The following is a 17,825-nucleotide window of genomic DNA, read 5'->3' as shown; positions in this document are numbered from 1 at the left end:
TGTGACGAACAATTTCTCATAATCTCTGTTATTTTCACCGGGAAATTGTCTGAATTGTCAATGCTGATTCTGAAATTCACATTGGCTGGTGATCAAAAAAAGTTAATTTAGAATCCTGGTAACAAATAAATGAAATACACTTTTGTTGCCTCTTAAGGTTTGAGTGTTCATTGGCTCCAGAGGAGATCTACAGAGCTGAAGGAGAAGCAGCTGCTGGTCCGAACTGAAAAAGATCATAAAACAGGATGCATGCGCAAAAAAAGCCAGAGTCATGCTTCAACAGGTAAGCCGAGCAACAGGCCAGTCTCGCACAAACTTTGTGTATTCCCTGAAGTACCACAAGCATGGAATCCACTTTATTAGCGCTCGTCAACGCGGCTAGTTCTGTGCTCTGGATTTGATTGCTCACGGATGTCCCACTGTAGTGCTTGTCAGATGAGGGATATTCCTCTCTCTATCCCTCCACTCCTCCACTCCTCCTGTCCTTCCTGTCATCTCCGTGGCAGCAGGAGACATCTGGACGACTGTCACGGTTGACACGGTTGGTTGACGAGCACTGACAAATCCCCATGGACCGCAGAAAACAGGAGGAAAGGACTCTCATTGGTGATGATGGACTGTTTGTGTGTGTGTGTGTGTGTATGGGAGTGTTGTTTGCAAGATGATGTTAAGATTAATAGTCCCTGTTACCGGAATTTAAATGATCATTATGTGTATATGATCAAAGATGTCTAATGTAAACATTGTTCCAAACTAATTTAACCTCCTGAGACCCAAGCTTTTGTTTGGTGTGTATTGTTCAACCTGGTCTCACAGAAATCCGTGAAATAGCCACGGATTTCACTTAACTCAAAATCCGTGGAATAGCCACGGAATCGCTCAAATTTCCGTGAAACTGACACGGATTTGGCTACAATGCAAGTTAATGACAGTCATATCCCGTGGCTATTCCAACATACAAAGTGATTATGTACATTCACAGAGTGAATATTTAGAAAATAAAACGTATATTTCTCGCTAGAAATGTGATCAAAATCCATTTTTATGCAGAAACTAAGTCAAAATATTGATTTTTCACTAAAAATGAGAGAACTGTCCGCCATGTTTTTTGTTCTGACCGCCGGGACCTTGAAAGTCACGTGACTTGGAACAAACCAATAGCCACGGGATATGACTGTCATTAACTTGCATTGTAGCGAAATCCGTGTCAGTTTCACGGAAATTTGAGCGATTCCGTGGCTATTCCACAGATTTTGAGTTAAGCGAAATCCGTGGCTATTTCACGGATTTCTGTGAGACCATGTTGGTATTGTTAGTTTCTCCTAGATATTTGATATTTTGGATTTGTAGGACATGATAAGTACAAAAACTAAGCAATGTCTTTGAACAGGAAGTAGTTTTTGAAAAAAAAAAAAAACAAACCGGTTAATTTTACTGTAACACAATTAATTCACCAGTGTATAAAACTTTTATTTCCTTACATTTACTCCCTCTCTTTGGAAGAACGATAGTTAAAGTCTATTCGTTTTCAAATGAGTACTTCCTGATTAGCAGAGTCGTTACGTCATTACTATTTCTCAAATCCAGCGACTCCGGCTCGTTAGCGGGTCGGCTAACGAGCCGGAGGCCGGCTCATTAAGAAGAGCCGCTGTTCGCGGCAGTGAGCTTTGTAGCAGTACAGTGTGTATATGTTGCTGCAGCAGGAGGTGTTCACTTAGCGATCTGTTTGTTTACAACAAGCACCAGACAGTCTGTGCGCAGTTAGCGCGTACCGTTAATTCACGATCACTATGTTTATGATCAGCGGAGACACTGTGCATAATAATTAGCCATGCTGCTTTGTTTATGATCATTTGCTGTGCACAGTACGCGACGGCAAAAACCAAACGTCACCTCCAGAGTCTCTAAATCGCTCTGGGGGCTAAGTTGTTGTGGAGACACGCAAAGTGAGCGGACATTTGAGAGGGTGTGGCATGAGACTTTCCCGGTGGTAGTCGAAACACGGCTATACGGTCCGTGCGTGCGCCGTCCCACACGTCAACCTTACTGGGGATTTCCACCGGGCGCGGAACGAGCGGAACGAGCCAGCCGTATACACGCGAGATAACGAGAACATGCGATAATCCTGAACGTACGGGAGACCGCGAGATCCCGTGATGAACTGTGTATAAGGTAAAGAACAACAACAACAAACAGCTTACTTTGCTTCTCCGACGTGGAAGATCTGTTGATATGACCATCTATCCTTATAGAATGAATATGTTATGTCATAAATGATTGTATGCTTTACCACTTCAACAATCAGACTCTTGTCGTCCATGTCTCCGACCCTCTGAGACCCTTTGATTGATTGATTGCTGATCAGTGCCAAGACGCAATGTTGTTGGTGTGAAGTTGTTTTAGGCTGCATGAAAGTGTATTTTTTTATTTTGAAAGGAGCAAAATTTCTGACAGGATTCTGTATTTTCATCTAGTTAACAAGAATGTCAGTATTTGTTTTGGTAAACCCCCCCCCCTGCATAAAAAAATTCAGGCACAGGATTTTTTTCTGCTTCAAGCCCTGTCTGAATGAACGTTTCAATCCAACACAACTCTGGATTTACAAAACGTTCCAGTTTGTGCTCTCTGGCGCTCGGAGTGCCTATTTATGAACCTTGATGTTAGATTCTTAAACATTTAATGGACACATTTTTATGTTTCTACCTTAAAAGACACTGATTTGATCACTATGAATACACAGCTCATCCTTAAGGTTATGCTCAGTATCCCCCTTACAGTTTGTGTTTTTGAGGGTCTGGTTTATATGAAAATCTATTTATTCAAAAGTGGAACTGATTATATTACATAAATATTTGAAGAAAGTATTGCCATCTGTAGTTTATTAGGAAGATTTTTTTTGTCTGTAGACATATTTTAGTTTGCGGCATGGGAGTGAGATGTTAAATTTGCAAATATGTATTTTTATTGTTCGACCCGATGGGAATAATGTGAATTCAGAAATAAAGTGCTGGAGGTAGAGCTGCTTTGAATGGCTCTGAATGAAACCCTCCCCTTGTCGATTTGCTGAAATACCCCTCAAAGAAACAGTGTTTGTCATTTATAGCCCCAGGCACAGAGTAATGCTGTATAAAGTTGCATTGTAATGACATATAGAAACGGTGATTACAGCCTAATTCAATTGCTCCCTAATCTCATTTCCATAATGGCCTTTATTTGGAACCTCAATTTATTGTTTTCCCAGAAATCATTATACAATTTAGCCCTTAAATCCATTTTGAATATGCGTGCCCACTCTTACAGGCAGGCATAGGAAAAGACGCACGCATAAATATCACATACACCAACATACAGAACAGTGTGAACATCCAATTCATACACAGAGAGACAGACAACTGACTCTCACATAAGATACTACACATAGCCAGACACAGTCATAGATACTAACACACACACACACACACACACACACACACAAACATATACACGTACACACACACTGATGGCATTATGGTAATGGATAGGCGGGCCCAGCTGGTATATCTGGTGGCAGCAGTGTGAGAAAAGCGGAGGGTTATAATGTGCAAATATTAATGATCCTGGGTTTGGGACTCTGGACACGCATGCATCTTTGTGTTTATGTGTGTGCGAGTTTATGTGTGTGTGTGTGTGCGCGCGCATGTGTGTGGTCAAGTGCCAGAGGGTGGGATCCAACAGCCTGGATTTAATCACTGGGACCCCTCTCCATAAGATGACTATCATGATCTGCCAGCTTCACTGAGCTCCTCTGATATGTCTATCCCTGGTGACACAGCTCGATCTGGGCTGCGATGTTTGGCCAAGTCACCAAGATCACCATAAGTCCATGGTAGGCAGCGTCCCAACCCTGGTCTTAGAGCTTGAACGCTGCCTGTAACCCCGTACAAAGCTTTAGTTCAAATAACCCTCAGTCCCTGCGCGGGGGCTGAGCTGCTCTTCGAAGGGTGTGTGTCGGGGATTTCAGCGACTGTGGGATGAAAGATCGTCTTGGTACTTTTTCCAGCGTCTTTGTGCATGACGGAGCTTGGTGTATGATATCTGCTGTGCAATTTCTACATGGATAACCTGCTCTCTCTCCCTCTCTGTGAGGCACTGTGAGGAGCAATCATGCGGGACTGATTCCTGTGCTTTCTTAAGAGGATATATAATACAGTTCACCTCTGCATACTTCTGCTGCTGAGAACCTTTTGAAAAGACTCTTCGACGGCAGCCACCAAGGAGGATCATGTTTTATAGAAAAGAGCAAAATCAAGCAGAACAAAATGAAATAATATAATACATTGCTATATAGAAACTAGAATAGAAAAGAATGAAAGTTTACTGCGATATGACGCTTTATCTTTTACACACACCTCTGGTACTGCTGTGATATTAACAGAAATTCCATGAAAGAATCAAAGCCAGGTGACAAATCACTGGTATGTTAACTGATTATGGTAACATTTACCATTGTAGAAGAAATTCTTATCATATGTATTATACATTTGATCGAGCCATGACCGCTGAAGTGAAGTATAAAACTTTGGTTTGCCACATGCCAGCTTTAAGGGTGGAACTCAGGCCGGAGCACCAGTTAACCTGTTTGTCATGATGGGCTGCACAATGCTTTGTTGCAGTTTAAAAGATGTGTACGTTTGCTCCTTTCTTCCCCATGAATGCTCATAATGCACATCACCAAATAAATCTGCAGAGTTTAGATGCAGACATAAGGTCACCCTTACATTTTGATGATTGTGGTATTGTTGTCCACACTGAACCACATTCAAGATGTTTCCCTGTGTGTAGACAGCAAGCGTAACAGATGTGTTTTTTTTTTTTGTGATGAAAACAAAACAAACAAAAGAGTGTATCTTTACAAAAATCAAAATGTATCAGTTTTTTTTTTTTGACATTTATTTTTATTGATCACTGATAGTACAGGACATGTACAAAAATACAACATTCACAAAAGAAAACTTTGGACCAATGCTCACATAATTTTTTGTTTTTTGAAACAACAAACAAAACCAAACCAAAACAAAACATGTAGGACACTGTGTGTGCTGCAATAACAATAATACTTACACTTATAGTAAGGAAAAACAATACAAAAAAACTAAAAAACAACCTATGCTCACCATTGCTGATGTCGTGTACTACACACTACAGTTCGCATGGAGGAATGTCACAAGTGTAAATGCAAATGTTAGAGGGCTGCTAAGTGGCTTTAAGTGGGCACAACCTTAAGTTTACCCAAGTATGTCAGCACTGGATCCCAAACAGAGAAGAATTTATCCCTAGATCCCCTGAGAGTGTCTCTGATGTGTTTTTTACTTGCATATCTCACAAAACGGATATGTTTTAATTTGTATCTGTGCAGCTCTCTGCTAACGTTGGCAAACTCATAAGGTTAGTAGAAGATATTTGCTGCTTAGTGTTTAACTTTAAAAGTTATATTGAAATATTAAGGTTGTATTGTTTACCTATCATAGTCTGATGATCGTCTCTGGTGTACACAATTCAGTCACACTTACTTCTCCAAGCTTTAGATGGGTCCGGGGTGTGTGAGCCTGGAGCTCTGGAGCTTCGACCATTCTTTCTCCTTTGCAGCACAGCGTTTTTGAAATTTCCCAGACAAGATGGCCCTCATATATACAGTAGCTTCAGTGTTGAATGATATCGTCGTGCAAGTGTGATACTGATGTGACATTTGTGGTCTAGAAAAGGGTGAAGGCAAGACAATGGCAGAAAATAAGTTTGTTCGGCATGATGTCAGACCACGTCGAAAGGCAAAAGGCCACCATAGGGAGGGTCCAGATACAATCATCATTGAAACACAGGAATAATGAAGGGCATAAGACGGTCTATACTGAAAGGCAGATATATATATATATATATGATATGGCAATATACACACTAAAACATTAGTCATGTAACAAATAAAACAGAACTCCAAAATACTGCCTACCTCCACTGACCTCACCAACATGGTCTCACAGAAATCCGTGAAATAGCCACGGATTTTGCTTAACTCAAAATCCGTGGAATAGCCACGGAATCACTCAAATTTCCGTGAACCTGACACGGATTTCGCTACAATGCAAGTTAATGACAGTCATATCCCGTGGCTATTCCAACATACAAAGTGATTATGTACATTCACTGAGTGAAGATTTAGAAAATAAAACATATTTCTCGCTAGAAATGTGATCAAAATCCATTTTTATGCAGAAACTAAGTCAAAATATTGATTTTTCACTAAAAATGAGAGAACTGTCCGCCATGTTTTTTGTTCTGACTGCTGGGACCTTGAAAGTCACGTGACTTCGAACAAACCAATAGCCACGGGATATGACTGTCATTAACTTGCATTGTAGCGAAATCCGTGTCAGTTTCACGGAAATTTGAGCGATTCCGTGGCTATTCCACGGATTTTGAGTTAAGCGAAATCCGTGGCTATTTCACGGATTTCTGTGAGACCAGGTTGACCTCACTGTGTGAAGAGGGCGTGGATGTTAGATTGTTTCTTTAACAAGATGTTGGTGGTCCATCAGCTTATTTGACCAGATTTAAAGATGGTGGTGGTGCACCGGTCTGTCCATTACACCCTTCTCTTTGCCGATCTGCAGTTCATTTGCATTGTTGTAGAACTACATTTTCAACTGCCATGTGATCTCTATATATTGTCAAGACATGATCAATATTGTAGAAATAAATGGGCAGAACTGGACAAAAGCTATGCTGAAAAATACAATAAATGAAAAAACAAATGCAATTTACATTTTCTAATCTAGTATGGACCCTATAACATAAAATATTACAGCTCAGGATCTCAAAAATAAACCTGAAATGCCAAGTGATAAGCAGAAATTGTGGTGTTTGATAAATACCATCCAAGGTAAAAAAGAGCGAGTTCACATTGTCCTCCAGCATATTTGATCAGAGATGGTTACAATTAAACATCCTGGCACATTCTACACACACACACACACATGCACACGTGCACACACACACACACACACAAGCACGCACAGTGTCATAGACTCAGGCACTGCTTGGCCACCAGACGTGGGCCACTGTTGCTGCCGATTGGTTGGAGTTCTGTCAGATAGCCAAGCTCTAATGGAAACGCTACAATGCAGCCAAAGTGCGGGAATCATTTCAGTGATAAAGTTATATGTTCAGCCTAGAACAACCACTGGAGATAATGTTTGGCCTCATTATAATTCCCACCATGTTTAAACAGGCGGCCGCAGAACGCAAACAAAAGCAGATGAAATTTGAAAAGTATTATCAATATTGCAGATAGTGGATGCCCTTTCCAATCACAAGCTGCATATCTCTCACGGCAAATATATGGTTGAGTAGTTCATTCATTTCTATTAGACCCCTTGTATGTTTCCCCGTGGCTCATATATATTTATGCAGAATTGATGAAAAGGCCAAACAAGCTACCATTAGATATGGGTTGAATTCACTAGCAAGGCCACGCTAAAGGTACATTTAAAAGGCATTACTTTGCAGTGACGGATCTCTCTCTTTGTTCTGCTCTTTCCGTGGGATCATTCCTCACACGGTCCCGGCCACAAGCCAGCTTTTCTTACTTTATAGTGCGTGTATGCATAGGTGTGTGTGTGTGTGTGTGTGTGTGTGTGTGTGTGTGTCTGAGAATACGCAAGAGAGAGAAAGAGAAAACAAACTGTACAGTAGCTGCATATATGCATGCGTTTTTATGTATTTTAGCTCATGCTATATTCGTATGCAGTATTTACCTGTATGCATGTGTGGTTCTCTATATATCTGTGCGTGTGTGTGTGCATGCATGTGTCTTCTTTTTACACTGCAGTTTCCACTCTGCAGTTTCCACTCTGCACGCCACTCCATGTATTCTTCAGCTCTGTTAATAGCTGGCTGCTGGAGCAAAATAATTGTCATTTTCCAGCCACTGGGTCTAAAGTCATACAACATAATGAAATGTATAAAAAAGAGGGGGAAATGGCAGACAGGAGGCATGCTAAATCAAATGTAGAGAGATCTGAATAATTTAAGGCACAGGAAGGCGAGAAGAGGAGGAGGAGGTGCAAATGGAAAGATGGTGAAAAGTATCATTTAGGTTGACAGCGCTATGTGCTAATGTGTGTGCATCTATGAGGGCAGTGCAATATCCAGGGTAATGGTGAATAGAGAAATAAATATGAAAATAGAAGGGAGGGGGGATCTTTGGAGAGTGATCACCGCTGGCTGTTAAGCAAGTACAAATTTGATTACTTTGTTTACTGATTGATTGATCAATCGATTGGTTCATTCAGCTGCCTTCTGTTATCTACAGTCTATATCCCTGATGGTGCTTTCTTTCCCTGCCAGGTGTGTCTGTAACTAACACATTAACTAACCAGGCCAGAGCACTCGCTGTCCTCTGACAGCCTGTCATTTAAGCTCCACAGCTAGAGAAAGGTAGAAAATATAGGGAGGGAGGGAGGATAGGGGAAACAGAGGGAGGGAGGAAAGGGATGAACATGTAAAAGAGAAGGAAAAAGAGAAAGAGGGAGTGTAGAGAAGGAGTGTGATGGTGAGAGAGGCTGACCTTGTCCAGACGGTCCACTCTCTCTCTTTCTCACACACACACAGGAAACACGGGTTTCTGGGCAAAAGACAGAGGTAAACAATACTGAATAGTTGGCCATCTTTCTCTCTTTGCTTTTATGTTTTTTTGGGCCCAACCGATATAGGATTTTTGAGACTGATACCGATTTTAGAGAGGAAGAATTGAAATTGAAAAGTGATTTTTCAGCTGAAATGAAAATAGACCTTTTCTAACTGATTTATGATGTACTCAGAAGACTTGAAAATAACTTAATAAAGAATATTTATCCGTATTATATATTACACATGCACTGCATAACATTGTCAAACAATCGTTGAAATAAAAACTGAGGAAATATAGATTAATACAAATAAAGTCAATGGCCCGACAGATTTGGGATTGATACCAATTTTAGGGAGGAAAAGTTAAGTTCAATCTGCACAGAAAAGGTAACTAAGCCTAAGCAGTTTTTTGCTTTACATGTACAGTAAAGTTTTCATAACGGCACATATCAGAAAACGTACACGGCAACAAAGATATGTATAGGATAGGCCAACTGTCGATAATAAACTGGTAGGGCTCTGGGTTTTTCTTCTATCTCTTTGTGTCTCCTCCCTCATTTTTTCATGCACATATGCACACACACACACACACACACACACACACACACACACACACTCACACTCACACTCGTAAATCCCTGATTACCATGTTGTACACCTGTCCAACATTATGAGGGTATCTGGCACAGGCTGCAGTTGTCTCTAGAAAAGGTACAAAGGACACACACTATCGTGCACACACACACAAACACACACGCAATATAACTACGGACACACTTTCTGCAAGGACATTGTGTGAATGTGTGTACATTTGCACATTTATCTGAGCATGTGCCTGATTACTGTTGTGTTCGCACATGTTTGTGTTTATATGTGTGCGCGCTGTGTGTCTGTCTGTGTGTGTGTGTGTGTGTGTGTGTGTGTGTCTGTAGGGCCTGCAGAGGCCTGTCTAATGGAGACACAGTTTTATTGTGCGTCAAGCAGGCAGGCAGACAAACAGTTTGCCAGTTTTTCTGGAGCTGAGCTGGGCTGCAGCTGGTGATGAAGTAGAGCCAGCATGTAGTCAAGGCTGACATATACCATCCACTGGTGACAGGAGCGTCAGGGATACACACACACACACACACACACACACACACACACACACACACAATACGCGCTCAAACACACACACCTACACCTATCTATTTAAAAAACAGAGAGACGCAAACTATAGTATTTCTTTGGCAGAAGTGTAATGTAGTTAAACCTACCAAAATAATAGCCAACTTAAAAAAAGTAATCATGTGTTCAAATGAGAAGTTTATTTTTATTTTCTCTTTAAGATTATTCAAATTAAGTTGTTTGGAATGCTGTTATATATATCCTGGGGTGAACTTCAGGATGACCCTCTTAAATGGTAAATCACAGATGGTGTTGCTTCTCATTGCTCATATGGAAGCCATAAATCTTACCTAAGTCACATATAAAGCTTAAATGTCAGTCTCATACTGTATTATGATGCCTGATAGCTCAAGTGCTGTCTATGCATGCTAAGTAATTAGTTCTGGGTGCATTTTCTCACAGACTTGACAAACCAATTGTGTCGTCAAAGTGACTACATTCACTTATTTTAAATGGTCTTCAAATTTTAACCTAAACCAGCCTCTCTCCCTCACCTTAAAGGAATAGTTTCATATGAGCTTTTTTTGTATTTGTTGAGAGTTAGATGATTTTTCTTCTTTTCTTGGCCAGGTTCAGTCACTTCCTGTCTTCACTCTGAGGTTGCCAGTTATTCAGCGGAGGTAAGAAATAGTAACCCCCCTCCCCCACAGAACCACAACATGTCGATTTTACACTTTTGTTTTGTATGAATCAAACAAAGAAGATGAACATGTTAATTAGTGTGCTTCAGAGGTGCTGGTAGGTGGTAGGCTTTATTTCAAAAGAGCCTAGCTAGCTGTTTCCAACTACTTCCAGACATTAATCCTAAAATAAGCTAACAGGCTGCTAGGAAAAGAAACCCCAGTCTCCAGTGTCAGAGTCCTGCTTTGTGTGCCCAAACAGCCACCCCAACCTCCTTCCTATGAATACACAATATAAGATCACATCTCCTACATTTAAAAAAAATATCCAAAGAACAAAGTCCAGTCAGAAATTAATTTGAGGTGGAGGTGATGTGGTATGTATGTACAACCCTGATTAAAAAAAAAAGTTTAAACTGATAAACTTGGTTTGTAATTATACACTTTTGCATTTTGTTTTTTTTCCATTTTGCACAGCATCTTTGTCAGAATCGGGCCGTACATGTGTTAACGTTTGATTAAAAATGAAAAGCTCTAGGGATTAATCTTATTCGTCTTTGTCCCACACCCAGGACTTTTTAGTGACCATACAGTGAAAAGCCGCTTCTTTTCAGTAGCTGCAGAAAATTTTCAAAGACAGAATCCGAGAAGACAAAAGAGGTGGATTCAAATAATTATTCCTGTTAAATATGTGACTGTGTGAATTACAGAGCTACTTGGCTCCCTCAAAATAGTCCCAATAGGCTTATTTGAGATGAAAGAGGGGGTTGGGAGGGTATTGTCACTTGATTTTTTTCTTTCAACAGTGTCTTTGGCAAACAAGTACAATTTGAGGTCCAAAAAATGATATCAATTGTTATATCTAGGAGTACTAAATTTAACTAAGTCCTCAAAGGGCTAATATTAAATTCAAGTTATCAGATTACTGGATAATTTACTGCCTCTGATCAGGTCCAAAGATTTCACGTTTTCCTGACACGTCGTTGATCTATTTCACCCAAACATCCCTTATGATTCTAACGAGAGCTGCGTGTGCATTCACTTTCCAACATGAGGTTATAAGTGTGATCGACGGTGTTGATAGCAGAGGAGGGAAATTCCTCGATAAAGTCCTCGAAAAAGGACGATATGGATGCCATAACTCAGGCCATCTGTTACACATGTCTACAGTATGACCAGCTATATACTACTCAGCTCCTGCAGAGCTGCAACCCACATGCATGCTGTATCACCATAAGACTGCGTAACACACACACATGCACACACACACGCACTGACTCAAAGGCGTGTGTTTTCGTTTCTTTACTGCCGTTTGGCGGATTTTTGCACAATTTTTCTATCTGTGTGACATTTAAAAAAATGCAATTTTCTAATCATAATTTCCTTTTTATTCTCCACATAATTGTATCAATTTTCAAATAATTACATGTATCATTAACATTGCATATTTAATTTGTCTGAAATGAGAGGAATGCGGCTTTTTAGCCCCCCCTTTTTTTTTTTTTTTTACCTCTCTTTTTGTTTTACTGCCAAAATATTGTATGGTTCATTATCTCAAATCTCATAAACCTCCCCAGTCCCAACCACTTCCTTTAGGCAGCTGTTTGTAGTTGAGAAGCTCTAATAAACTACATCATAGCAGGGCTCTGCCAAATTGTTCGAGGCTTCATTGATAACATTCAAATTCTAAATGAACATCCAAGACTTCCCTCCATGAGCAAACTCAGGCGAAATTGACATTACGGAGTGTAAAAGTAAATGGAGAAGGGAATCAACGTAACTACCTTACTACTGACAGTCACATCAGTTACATAATTAACTCACTTATAGAAAGTCACCAGCAATTATACTTTTTAAACAGTTATAGTTACATAAGGCATTTAATTCAAACCATGATATTTTGTTCCTGAACCTAACAACGATGTCTTGTCAGTTTATAAATCATTTTTTAAGATATTTAATCCAAACCATGTTGTATTTCCCATAACTTTACCACATAGTTCTTTCTCTAAACCTAGCCACGTAATTCTAGGGCCTAAATGTAACAAAACTGAAAATCGAAAAAATGATACTGTGACTTGCCATTTATTAAGCTGATAAAGGCCTTTCGGCTCCTACTAAACCATATCTATGAGGCTGATTACAACTGATGACGGCTATAAAATCGAATAATAACTTCTTAAACGCTTACCAATTATGATTTTTGGTAGAGCCCTTATCATTTGCAACTATGTAACTATATTAAGCATGCCATTCTTCTGAGGAGTTGGTGCAGACCAAGTCAGAGCAAAAATGTCATGCCACCTTGTAGATAATAAATTGATAAATAACAGCTGATGCAATCTGGCAGCCATGTGACACGGCCAATGTCGCCAACTGGAAATATTTAGTAAGATAGACTCGTAATCAGCCTCAGTGAGGGAAATGATCATTATCAGATACAGAGGTATCAGTTGGCTAAATGAAACCATGAACTTCATGTGGTTACAATTTGAATGGAGATGTGAACTGTCTGGTTGTCTGTCATCCGCTGCTCCTTGGGTGTTCCTGCAGATCACAGAGAGAGAGAGAGAGAGAGAGAAAAGGAGGGGGGGAGCAAAGCAAAGTCCTGTCCAAGAAGAAGTATTATGGTCCAAGAAGTATTAGTTCTCTTTTTAATTTTAGCAAGACGAGGAAGTCGGAATTCAAATGAAAGAATCGGTTTCCATCCAGCTAATAGTAATCCATAATCCCACCGACGTGTCTAAAGCACAATGTGGTCGCTGTGATTAACGTTAATGCCTCCCCTACTCAATTTATTGAAATGTTGGAATGAACACATTTGGTTTGGAACCAATGCGCTGGCTTGTGTTTAAAAATGTGGATGGGTGGGGGCAGGGGGAGTTGGAGGGATGAGACGAAAGTGATGGAAACACTGTGAAAGTGAGACAGGGGAAGAGAAAAGACAGAGGAAGTTAGAAGAGGACAGAGTGAAAAAAAATCACGAGCGGATACAGAGGAGGTAGGGATGATTTCGGGGAAAAAAATTAGAGAATGATGAAAAAGAAGAAAAAAAAGAGCTGCAGTGTACAAGCAGAGGAGAGAGATGAGATGGCTGTGAGGAAACAAAATAACTTCCTGGGTGAAAATTGGTCCACCCTGGTCTCATTTTAAGGCTAGGCTGATGATTTTAATTTCTCGAAATGGCACACTTTGCAGACAGACAAAAAAAGAGAATGAGAGCAAAAAAGAAAGTGGTATTAGAATAATTAAACGCTGGAAGAGGGTCGCAGTTTCATTTTCAGCAACACTTCAAATGAATTCCTGTAATGATCCTGAAACCTTGAAAAGGCAAAATCCAATCAAACAATATCTACTGGGCTTCATTTTCTTTGCTGGGGGAATGACCCCTCTTTGTCAAAGGGCGAGTTATGGAGAATGTGGGTCGCCATAGACATACAAATGAAGGGCGGACAATTTGGTCTAGTTAAAGCTATTATGCCTACAAGTGCGTGTGTGATAATGTCGAGACGTGTGTGTATGCACATGCCTGGGAACACAACTTTGTGTGTGTGTGTGTGTGTGCCTGAAATCTGGTGTGGGCAAGAAAAGAGAATGATTATCTGTGTGTTTAAGCGTGTGTGTGTGTCTGTGTGTGTGTGTGTGCACAAGCAAGTGTGCTACAGCTTTAACACTTTGTGGCTGTGATATGACTCATTGTAAATGATGCCATGGAAGGTCAATTGTAGAGATCAAAATGGCTGTTGATGGAGGGGAAGGGAGAAAATGTGTCATGTTTTTCCCCCTCACTGCATGCCGCTGCCGAGGCATTTTGATTTAAAAGAATAAATGGATCTGCTCAGGGTTATTTCTCTCTGACTGGCGCCGTCCAAAATAACACCCCTGGCCCATATTTCTTGGAGGAGCCTCATGCCTTGCACCCATTGTTTTTACTCCCTCCCCTACCTTTGACCATTGGAGAGGTAATCAGGCATGAGTGCCGTGGATTACGGCACGAGTGGATGAGCAGCTGCAATGCTCCAATGACCTTTTGTCACTCATTACTGGACCTCCAAAAAAGAAGGGAAAAAGGAGAGAAGAGAGAGAGAGACAGAGGAAAAAAAAGACGTAAAGGAAAATGCAAAAAAAAAAGAGGCCTCCTCCGAAATCTTTAGGGAATTCAGTTCAGTGACCGTGATGTGTTATTGTCTGCCTCGCCTTACCCAGAGCAGATGTTAAATGGACTGATTGACAGACAGTCATAATCTGGTCTATGGGAAAAGATGAAGAGCGGAAAAAAAGAGGGGATGGTGATGGAGGAGGGATAAGGTGGTAAAAGAAGGGTAGAAATTATAGGAGGTGGTTGCAGAGAAGAGGAGGAAGCGATGGAGGGTGATGTAAAGGAATTGTTAAGCCAAGAACAAGTTAAGAAAAACACAAGAGGAGGGAGGGAGGAAAAGTAAGAGGGAGAAGGAGGAGACAGGAGTGTGGGGAAGGTATTTACGCATGGTAATTGCGTCACCACCGGAGGGGGCAGTCTCATACGTTTGACCTTCGGGTCCTGCAGGTGTTTATCCCCCCCCCCCCTCACACACACACACACACACACACACACACACACACACACACACACACACACACATTCACATTCAAGTGTCTACTCCCCTCACCATTGAGGAACATTGCAAACATTACAGGCATTTGGCAAGACTCTCATGCCTGTTATAAAGTGCAGCAGCAAGGCCAGCGCTGGCACATACATGCACATAAAAAGACACACACACACACACACACACAAACACACTCTGGGACTTATGCCAAAGTAACATAAAAAAAATCAGTACTTAAAAATAGGGTGGTGCTCTTCCTCTGATATCATCCATGCAGATGCTTTGAAACCTTCAACCTCAATGCTAAAAGCAATTCAGATGTGAATATTGAGTGATTGAATGCATGCCAGTAAAGAGGAGGAGGAGGAGGTGGAGGAGGACCCCCACACCACCACCACCACCACCACCACCACTTCGGCTCACCCCCCCCCCCCCCCCCCCAACCCCCCAATGAAATGGTTTCTCCCACAATTAATGCAGTGCACCTGTGATGCTCGATAAAGAGTGCTGCACTGTGCACAGGTGTGGAACATTAGTTCTGGGGGTGTTCCTTGAAAAAGACAAGCTTCTGCCTCTCTCCCCTGTAATAACACACTATGACACACACGTTCACCGGTGGGGTGTGCGCACACACACACACACATGCAATCAGCGTAGGAAAATTTGTAAGAGGGGAAAAAAATAAGTGTGCTGATGCTGTGAGAAAAGTAAAAATATGTAAATGAACTTGGTGCCCAAGAATCAATCCTGTCATTCACAGTACTGCACACATCAAAGCTCAGGTAACCAACTTTGAATGTGTGTGTCCTCATGCAAGCATACATCACTGCCTGTCTCTGCATCTGTTTGTTTGTGTTGCTATGAATGTCTGAAAGTGTGAATGTGGGTGCGTGCAGAGGCCATATGAGTGTGTTTGTGCGATGGAGCCCATGTGGAAAGTGGGACAAAAGTGCATAGAAACTCACTGCTCTGTTAAAGCCAGTCCTTTCATCATGCTGTAACATTTAAGTAGGTACCAGTTATGGGCCATCATGGATGGGATGTAAAGTTCAAAGAGGATCTGTTACAGAGGGAGGGAAAAATAAGACTTTACTGTTGACTTTACTCTCTGCTCCAGAGATAGAGAGATGGAGTGATTGAGATGACAAGAGATACTCAACCTTTGAGATAGAACTTTGAGATAAACGCAGTAATAGACATATTAAAAGACAGATGCTGGGAGAGATAGCGGGGAGCAGCAATATGAAATGTACTAATAAGTAATGTGCTTCTCTTGTTAATGTCTATTTTGATGCTCTTAGCTTAACCCAGTCTCTAACTAGGTCATTAAGTAGCCTACCAAACGCAGTCCTAGATAATCCTTTAGAATTAAGTGTGTCTGCATGTTCATGTTGAATATTCAATAAAGAGTAAATATAGCTTCACTACACTGCTGGTGCTGTTGAAAACTGTAAGTAATAGCAGATGCATGCAGTTTTTAATTACTGATTTACATTGTATTTAAAGAGCATTTTTTGATACTAAAGGCATCACAGTTTCTGAGTGAATGTCTTTAAAATGAGACGAGGAATAACACATATCTCTTACAAATGAAAAGTTGAGTAATAGTAGCGTTATTGAGCTATGTTTTAAAGAATAAGTCCCTTTTTTTGTATCCACGCAGCAAAAAACATGGCTGTTACGATGCACAATCATGCCACTGGTATCACACTGTTTCACATTTAGACAGGTGGCGCTAGCACACCAAGAGAAGTAGCAGGTTGCAAGACAAATTCAGAGAAAAAGACTAGCAAACATGGATGTAAACAATGCATGATTGAATTTGGCTGTGCAATTTTTTATGAAGAAGGAAATGCGTTTATCACATTTGGTGGGCCTCAAGGACACACAGAAAGTGTTTTGATAAGAAACCATGAATGTAAACAGAACTTTCTTTAGCAGAAAATTCCACACTGTATGTTTAGAACAACTGACCTGAGAAGGTTCAAACTACAATCTTGTAGTCGACATGACATGGACATTTTATATAAGACACGCCCCCTGAGATAACTTCAGGTGTAACGTACTTATTTCATTGTGGTTAAACATAACATTAAATACCTTGTCTCTCAATCCGTATAACAAAAGGAACTTTAAGGTCCATAAACATATATGAGGCTTCATTTGAAAGGAAACATATCCTACTTTCTCCTGTTGTGCTTGTTTAGCATGTGGATAAAACCCAACCCAAACTACATTACTTAGAAAAAGAAAAAGAGATTTTTGGTCAAACCCTACCCTTTCCTGCACGTGGGCAGGTGAGTTTAAAGAGGTTAAATATGTTGTCTTTGTACAATTGATAAATTAAATATATGCCACAAAGAATTAGCAAATTATCATTCTGTTTCATTTTCATTTTAGACAAGGTCCCAAATCAGAGTTTGTAATTTAAATAACATACATACTTGTTTTAGCCCAAACAAATCATCTCTTCCTAAACCTAGCAAAGTGGGTTTTTAAAAAAATATATTTTCACACCATTAATCTCGTGCACCAAGCCTCTGTACCTGATGAAGTAGAAATGAAACCCTTATTACTGAGGTCATGATTGGAGGGATTCCTATCCTAAATAGTGTCACTTTTCAGGCCACTGGTATATTTTAGTACTCTGATGTGTAGACAACAGGAATAAACTCAAATGTAGTCAGTGGGATTTTGTCATAAATCTTCAAAAACTGCAGCTTTTCACTCATCATTTAGACGTTTCTTTAGAATCTATAGAAATGGGTATTAAAGGTTTAATATGTAAGAT

General features: G+C 40.5%; 1 protein-coding gene across 1 annotated transcript in view; it reads left to right on the top strand.

Annotated features, from left to right (window-relative positions):
• The first annotated feature begins 217 nt into the window (after nt 1–217).
• Nucleotides 218–17,825, top strand: part of znf536 (zinc finger protein 536) — a 331,204-nt gene continuing 313,596 nt past the window's right edge. Inside the window, exon 1 of the mRNA XM_059351790.1 lies at nt 218–283. The gene's annotated coding sequence lies outside the window, so the exon portion shown is untranslated. The remainder of the gene's footprint in view (nt 284–17,825) is intronic.

Source organism: Centropristis striata, chromosome 2 (assembly GCF_030273125.1).
Source record: "Centropristis striata isolate RG_2023a ecotype Rhode Island chromosome 2, C.striata_1.0, whole genome shotgun sequence".
NCBI classification, from domain to species: Eukaryota; Metazoa; Chordata; class Actinopteri; order Perciformes; family Serranidae; genus Centropristis; species Centropristis striata.
The sequence above is the reverse complement of the archived record's forward strand: the minus strand, read 5'-3'. Positions and strand labels throughout refer to the sequence as shown.